We start from the raw sequence: 9146 nt of genomic DNA on the forward strand, positions 1-9146 counted from the left end.
CCTGGGGTCCTCTTCTGGATTTGCACCCATAAACACTGGAGGGTCTAACTGAAGAAATCTCTTCACCCTGGAACTGGTGGAATCCCCTTGCTAGCTAGATGAACTGGGTGTAACATTTGACCTCTGGGCCTGAGAGGCCACTAGTTAAGTCAACATATGAATAGCTCCCCTAAGATCCCCATCAGAATTACCAAGACCGGAAGCTGGGGCTGGAGGCGGAACAGGAATATCAATGGGAGGGATAGTAGCACCCTCAGCAAATGTAGGAACTGGTGTAGCAGTCGGGGCAAAGTCCTCACCCCTCAGGTTCTCACCCGCATCATCAATTACAGAGTCGACTGCCGCTCCTGGGGCAGCATTGACTCCATGGCTAGTCCTGGCTTTCTTCTTAGGTGCCATGTACTGAAACTTGAAGGAATGCACTAGTTAGAGGAGGAATAGTTTCACAATTGCCGCACGATCCATAATATCAAAGAAGGGTGTTATTCCTAAATGCCCAAGTAGCCTCCAACTTATAGATATGGTCGACTACACACCGATAAGAAGGACACTACTAGACACGGCTCTGAGACATCCTAGGACATTTTAAAACCTTAGGCTCTGATACCAAGTTTGTCACGCCCCAACCTCGGGAGGCGCGACCGGCGCTCAATCGAGTGAACACAACTAAGCAAGCCTTTTTGACACCTTCTACCCAACTCACTATGATCAAGAAACCATGCTTTCATTTAAATTAGACGGTAGGAAAGATCGCACATGAAACATTACTAGTTAATTTTATGTTACCATCCTCAAACCATAGTTATATTCCCAAAACATCATGCAGTTACAGTTTAGGGGAAACAAAAGATTAGAATTACAACAGTCTAGTGACCCATCCAATACCTGAACATAACCCACACAAACGTCTACGGGGCCTCTAAGGATACAAAAGACAGTTATGATAATGCCAGCAACAAGGCCCCGACTATACTAAAAAAGTGGAAATTTTATAACCAAAGGTGTACAACATAACCCCTAAAGGAAAGGGGCTTACCAAGACTTCTAAGAGGAGGATACTCCGCTAGCTGCGGTAGGCACTGTCCGCTATAGAACCACCTATATTCATTCAAAAATATAGCGCCCCAGGCAAAAGGGACGTTAGTACCATGCAATAGTACTAATATGTATAACTAAACACCATCTTGTTAGAAAGAACAACCATACAAGAGTAAAGAAATCATGGGGACTACAAAGCTTCAACTATCACCACGTTATCAAATAAAAGGTCCACAATAGCTTTCACATAATTTTCGTAACTTTAGTTTGGGGCATTCCATATTGTTGCATCATCATTCACAATACCATCGCTTTCTTGCACGGAGTCCGATCACGGCCCGATCGGCTAAGCTGACTCATTTGAGACATACACCTCAATCACTATCTCATTTTCACTTTCCGGTCTCAATCATCCACACAATACCACCATGTGTGTAGCATGGCGTCCGATCACGGCCCGATCGGCTAGGCCGTCTTACCAAGACGTTACCCCTTTTTCCTTTAATTATCTCATTTAATTTATTTTTTTTGTTTCACATACATTAGTTCATCGGCACTTGGGGCCACAATTACCACATCGATACTTGGCACTAGGCCACATTCCAAAACTCACGTTTCACATTATTCCCATTTTCAACATTAACCTTGCCATTTGAGATCATAGGCACATACAAGAGCAATTCAAGTTGTAAGCATAAAGAGAAATTCAACTAGTTCGGCATAACAATCGCAATGTAACCTTGAATTGCAATTTAGGCATTTTGGCACATAGTTCATGTTCTTCACACATCCACAATTTTACAAAGAAGAGCACATTAAACACATGGAGACGCACCTTCCACATATATTCTCACAACACCAAATCATTTGATATAACAAGTACTACATCAATCAAATTTCGGACTTACAACATTTGCACGGACACCATGGAAGCTCAATTTCTAAGAAGAGGGGGTTTTTGTCATACATACCTCAACAGAGCTTTCCTTAAATTCTTACAATAATTCCGGAATTTCCTAGCAACTTCGATCTATTTCATGAGGATTACAAATTGAATCTTGAATTAGGGACATGATTAAGATTCTAGCTAATTTGAATATGTTATCAAGCACTAAGTGTGCATTGTGATTTTAGGACCCCTTTTTGTGGGAGATTTCTATCATCTTACACCACAATTGCTATCTTTTTAACTCACAATCTCCCCATACCCTGTTACCATTTATGCATGCAAGATAATCAACCCTTATACTCATGAACCCACTTGTTAATCACTTATTTTAATAGAAATTTCAGAATCATAGATTAGGGCACAAGTTCTTACCTCTTAGGATGAAGACCTAGTAATTTCACTTGACAATCTTCAAGGATTTGGGGCAAGAATTGAGTAGAAGCTTGGTGGGGATCACTCTCTCTCTCTAGAACCCTTGCTCTCACTCTAAATGCAGTAGAAAATTGCATAAAAGGGGTCTAATAGGGTATTTTTAATGGGATGGGGTCGGATTTTAAAAGCCCCGACACAATCTGCGATCGCATATGCGATTGCATAATGGACATGCGGTCCGCAGAAGGGACCGCCAAAAATGGCCCCCAAAACCTGAACAAACTGCCCGGGTATGCGACAAGAATGTGGTCTGCATACCTGTTCTGCGGTGGCATAATGCACCGCAGAACTACCCCTCGCAAAATTCCAAGGAGATTATGCGATGACTATGCGGCCCGCATATTGATTATGCAATCGCGTAATTGGCCGCATAGTTGGCTTCAAAACTAACTAGCACACTGTCTGACTATGCGGCGACTATGCGGTCCGCATAGCTATTATGCGACCGCATAATGGACCGCAGAAACGCACTTTTCTGGAAAAACATTATCCCTTAACTTTTTAATGCACAGATCAATCCAAAAGGTCCGAACAAAATTTCTAACACATACTCCTAACTTGGCACTACGAGATTTCGGGTTTTTGCGCAAAAATTTTTACGGGGCCTTACAGCCGTCATCGGTCCGCCCTCTATCATGGGCATCACATGTAAAATGGTAGCTTTTTTATTTTAACTTCCCAACAGGAGGTTGGGTTTCAGGTTGAATTATTAGGTAGTAATTTTCTGTTTCGCCATGAAAATTTATTGAACTTTAATTTTCTGCTTTCCCGTGAAAATTCATTTGTGATACTTTGTTAAAGAAATACTTTTATGCAATGCATTTAGCTAAAATATGAAATTATGACGTTCAAGTTGGCTCAAATGATATATTCGTACATCTAATGTGTCACTTGACTTTGATTTGCATATGTGAATAAATTTATGTAGGCTCTTTATGTATTATCTTACTTTGAATTGCATATACAGATTGGACAGAAAGACCGATGTTAGACATGAAACGGGTTTATCTACATGCTTTCGCTTATATTAACTACTAGGTAGCCCATTGGCCACTTAATCACGGGTATAATATCTCCATTCGGGATTTAAGCAATGAGCTTAATTTTTTAAATTTTGTTGAATTGCTAATGAGTCTTTCTAATAATCATGGACTGGCATTTACCTCCAACTTATTATTGGAGCTAGATGGGTGGTGCCCGTGCATATGCCCGGCAACATTATGTTTGTATCTGTATAGCCCGAAAAGTACCAAAAAGACTCAACACTGCAAAGACATGTACTTGTATCAATAGTTCAGTAAGATTGCAAAGATATGTACTCAACACTGCAAAGATCTGTATAGGCAAAATGGTAATACTCTTCTTTTAGCTTTCCCCGTGTTCATTTACTCATATCGTTTCTTCTCTCCAATTTGAAAGGAACATCCCCAACATTCTCTGCTTTTAGTTCCCCTCTCATTTCTCTTCTCTTTTGGTGAGTGGCAGTTCGTTTGCTTCTTAACTCTGTGTTTCCTTTCAATTCTTCGTTAATTTTTTCCTTTGTTCATTCTCCAATACCAAATTGTTCCTCTAAAATTTCTTTGATTTGTTGCCCGTAAGTACATTATCTATCTAGGAACAAAGTTTGTACAAAATAACAAAAAGATTATGATAGATGCACTTGCAATAAAGTACATTCGACAGCATGTTTCCCTGGTACAAAAAGATTATGATAGATGTACTTGCAATAAAGTACATTCGATAGCATGTTTCCCTGGTACATTCTTCCATACCAGACAAAAGAAAGATGCATCCCTTTTGAAGGTTAGTTTGTTAGACAAACATTTGTTATTAGAGAACCTGCAATGAGAAAACTTAAGCAACACTGAAGAAGAAAGAATATTTCAATTAAGCGAACCATCAAATACCAGCCGATTACTAATTCAAATGTATCAAATGTAGAATTCCCAAAAGTTACAGAATTGCAGAGCACACTGCCACCTAACGCACAAGGGGATAGAAGAAGATGATTTCAGCAGTACATAAAGAGAAATTGATGCAACAACTATAGTGAACCTGAGATGTTTTCGAGTAACTACAGCAGGAAGAGGTAACAAGAAAACAACACCACCAGAAAATACTCAAAGAGAACACAAGTAGGATGCATCAGAAAAAACAATTGGCAATTGGAATTTTACATTAAATAAGTAGTTGCATCAGTAATTCCCCTAACCTACTTCACAATAAAAATCATGCAATTTTATGTCATTCCTTTTAACACCATTTACTAAACAAGTATGCTTCAGGATAGTCTTTGAAGTAATGAACTATAGAAAGACTTCCGAAAATCTTGACAACCATGCACCATAATCGCAGATATTTGTGACTGCATCTGTACTAAGGTAATTTCCATAGGAACTCACTGTACTTTTTTATTTTCATATGAATCTTAGGGAGGCAAGGTTTATCACCCCTCCTATGTAAATTAGTTTCCAACTTGTTCAATTTTTTATAATCTTAAAATCCCATTTTTATGACAAAGTTGCACCAGGAGCTTATTTTACCTGCAGATATTTTTACAAACAAGACAAAGGTCGCATAATCTTGAAAGTAAAAAAAGAAAGTGACAACCATATCAGCCTAGAAAAATCTATGATATTAATCTCAAGATTCGCGCCTCAGACATAAAATCACATATCAGAGTTATTGAGAAAGGAGTAGCATGGTGCACAAAGCATCACGCGTTCACGCAGGGCTCGACGAAGGGCCGCACCCAATAAAATAACCAACAAAAAAGTACGCCACTACTTCTCTTTTGGAGGCCCATCAATCCCATGATCAGTTGTAGTAATCAACTGTTACACAGAAAAGAATGATCATCTAAAAAATATACATCGTTTTTAATTTAATATCGTTGTACTACAAGTATACTTATATTAAATCAAATTAAATTGACTATATTCAAATTTGAAGGAGAATTACTTGTCCACAAAATAACATCCACTTTCTGTTTCTTCCTCTGTATTTTGTTCCGATTGCTTCTTTTTTAAGCTTTCGTTTTAAAGTTTTTTGGTTTTTTGTTTCAAAATTACCACTTTAAATAAAAAATAATTTTAAAGAAGAGCAAATACACAGAAGTTTCAGAAACCAAAAAGTGGAAAACAAAGAAAATCAGAGAGTATCATCTCCTAAGTCAGAGACCACGACAACATGTAATTCATTCTCAACTTATAAGGTTGTACTTGACTAAGACATGAAGCTTCAAATACAGGACGAATCGAGCCCCCAATCATGACTAATTACATAGGCAGAATTCAAGAACACCTTGAAAGGTTGTATTCAACAAGAATTTCACCTTGGGCCTCCCAAGGTAACCACTCGATGGCTCGACGCCCAAAAAGTCAAAATTTAACCAAACACCCATAAACAAGCAAAGCCCAAAATCTTTGAAAGTTTGCTTAGTTACCAAGAATTTTCACCAGGGTACCTCAACAGATAGGCTAATAACAAAATTTTCTTACCAAGATAGCTCATGAACAGAAAATTATCAAGGTAATTCAAGAATAACATTAATCGAACAGGCTAATGGTACAAAAAGTAGAGTCAAAGAGATCATAAGGACTCACCAGCCAACAATTGAGACCTCACTTTCCCTTTGTGACAGCAGGTTGGGCTGCCACCCAGCAAGATATTTCTTCAATATATTCCATATTTATAGGTGACATTATGGTACAATATCAGTAACTCCTTTCAAATAGACCACATGGATAGTCAACATCGGCAGAAATTGAGGTCCTTAATCAAACAGTTGAGACATGGCAGAATGTAAACAGAGAATGACCCCAAATCCAAATGCTAATTGGGAAAAAACTATAACATGTTAGCACCTAGGAGACGGACACGAAAAGCCAAAAGCACGGGATATAGCAGCGACAATAAGGTTGTCGGACTGAAGCAATGGGGAAAAACCAGGGCAAAAGCACAACTCTAAGGCGCCTGAAGGGGGACTTGGAATTTTAACATCATTTTCTTCTTAATCTCTATGCAGGGAACTCTGAAACAAAATAAAAGGTTAACTTTACATCTCATTTTATATCAGTTAGTAAACAATATCACTTTTAGGCTTTGCTCTCTGGGGAAGTAAATGAGTTAATATGTGTAATAAGATTTATTGTTCTAATCAAGTGAATAGGCAGTTAGCAGATAACAGTAAAGAGAATACCAAATTCTAAGGAAAATACCTAGTTTTGTGTAATTACTAACTATAACAATCTCCTCTCAAGAATACCTACTCATTCAAGAACAACATGAAGTAAGCAGAATTAACAAGAAGAAAGAGCAAAAAGTATCAGCACAAATTGTCCGTCTTATCGCTTATTATGGAGTTCCTCTATAGGTGCTAGCTTTTTTGTCGATTCAGCAGTCTAACTACGCAAATAACAGTAGTTGACGAGCACCTATATTCAACCACATGATTACGAAAGAGTGGTTTACTTTCTTGACGACACAAAGTGCAACATCACAACCACCAACACCAGCTTCAACAATAACCAAATTACAACCAAAAGCCTTTGAAGGAGCTTCAATAGGCAGAACAAAAAACTTTAATGTGTCATTACTGAGTTACTAAGCAATGGGAACATGTAACTGCAAAAAAAATTATATTAACAAGTTACTTTAAACTTTATAATCTCATCTAAAATCTGTCATATTTAAACTACTCTGCAAATCAAGGCAGCCACTAACACTACAATTACACACAATTAACATGAACAACAGAAAGAGGAAAAATGTCACTCTTGAGTGAGCTCTCTTCTTAGTTTTGTTTTTCTATATAATCATTTACCTTTTTAGTCCTTCATTGGATATCATCAAGATACCATTCTTGAACCCCATATGTTTAAGAAGCGTACTCCGAGCAGGTAAAAAGTGAGTGGATGTCTGAATATATAAATCCGGATATGCCCTATCAAAAGAGAGAAGTACAAAAATTCAGGATTTAGGCATATTATCAAACACCCTCAACGCATCAGTTATATTAATTTAAGATATAGTAGAGCTAGTAAGGTGCATTTCCAAAGCAAGAACAAGGGTTAACTCAAGCAAAATGACTTTTCATCCTTGTAGGGAAAAACCTAGGCTTGAGGTGTCACCGAAATATCATAATTCGACACATACCAATGGTCAGAAAAAGATCTTGATACTTCAAGTTTTTCGATGACAAATTAACATTGCAGTAATTAGTTTGTACCAAAAGAGAACACTGACGATACGCGATTAGAGTGTTTTGGTCAGTAAGTTTCGGAAGCAAATGCCAGTAGATAATAATCAGAAGAGACATTAGATAACAATTGATCTAAATCACGCACTGGAGTATCAATTTCTAGACATGCATGTGAAGATCACATAAAAATACTGGCACACATGTAGAATCTAGCAAAAATCTAGCCTCAAACAGGTGAGGTAAAAAAAGATTAACTGGAGAAAAAGCTTACCAAAACTGAGAGCTAAACTTGATACAAATTAGACGAAACGAACAACCTTCACAAAATCTTAATCCACAAATGAATAAACTTTGAATGGAATCCAATGTTCCCGAATACAGTGATGGGAACTTGGATATATGAGAGAAAGAAGTGAATTTGAGAGAGAACATTGAAACGGGTAAAAAAGTAGGACATGTTTGGTTTTGAGGGCTGAAAGACAACTTTCGATTTAGCCATAAAGATGTTCATAAAAAAGAAAGAGGAGGAAGAAGAAGAAATTACCAGGAAGAGAGAGATTGAATGCAGTTATGTAGAGCTCTGTTTTAAAAGGCAGAATTGGGATTCGCTCGGGGCTCGTCACAGGACGGAGCACTCGTACAACGCCTCTGAACTTATGTGTGGGGCTTAGTTCCGTGAGACTTACGCCTCGGCCACCGGGGCTTACGCCCCGGATACGCCCAACGCCTAGGGTACTGGGCTCGCCTAATAGAACTTTATGCAATTGTATGTAACTAAACTTGTAAATCCTCAAATTTTCTTACCAAATCGTTGTCTATTCAAAATTAATTTTTTCTTAATCATAAATCATTAAGTTGAGAGTATTTTATGTCATAATTAAAATAAAAGTTATTGCATGTTATCCACTAAGACTGCTATGATAGTAAATTTTAAATAAATCTTTCTTTTCGAAAGTATTTATTTATTAACTTTTGTTATGTCTTTACTATATAATAGCCCATAATTTTTTTATAGTTATTTTTCTAAATATTAATTTTTTCACGTTTACAAGATACAGTACTGTCACGACCCAAAATCCCTCCGAAGGAGTCGTGATGGCACCTAGTCTCTAAACTAGGTAAGCCTAACATTTACTGAAATAACATTAACATTTACTGACTTCAAATTAAATAACTATGAATAAATCACAATTCCCAAAACCGGTGGTACAAGTCATAAGCCTTTCTAAGAGTAGTTATACAAAATAAATACAACACTGTTCCAGAACGAGAAGGAATCATTGGAAATAAGTACAAATGAAGGTGACTCCGAGGCCTGCGAACGCTGTAGCAGGTTTACCTTGAGTCTCCACCGCAACGACCCGCACAGCTACTACCGATCAAATACCTGGATCTGTACACAAAAATGTACAGAAGTGTAGTATGAGCACACCACGGCGGTGCCCAGTAAGTATCAAGACTAACCTCGGTGGGGTAGTGACGAGGAACAGTCCAGACACCTACTGGTCAAATAAATTGAACAAG

At 37.8% G+C, this 9146-nt stretch overlaps 1 long non-coding RNA gene across 2 annotated transcripts; it reads right to left on the reverse strand.

Moving 5' to 3' along the window:
• Window positions 3755–8133, reverse strand: LOC109232295. Of its 2 annotated transcripts, none has more exons than XR_002068941.1 (3): window positions 7894–8133; window positions 7245–7364; window positions 3755–6452 (listed from the first exon to the last, which is right to left on the reverse strand). It is a non-coding gene; the product is annotated as an uncharacterized LOC109232295 (long non-coding RNA). The 2 variants fall into 2 exon arrangements; XR_002068940.1 differs by having other exon boundaries at window positions 3755–4258; window positions 6025–7364.

The sequence above is a fragment of the Nicotiana attenuata genome, chromosome 9 (genome assembly GCF_001879085.1).
Source record: "Nicotiana attenuata strain UT chromosome 9, NIATTr2, whole genome shotgun sequence".
In the NCBI taxonomy this organism is placed as follows: domain Eukaryota; kingdom Viridiplantae; phylum Streptophyta; class Magnoliopsida; order Solanales; family Solanaceae; genus Nicotiana; species Nicotiana attenuata.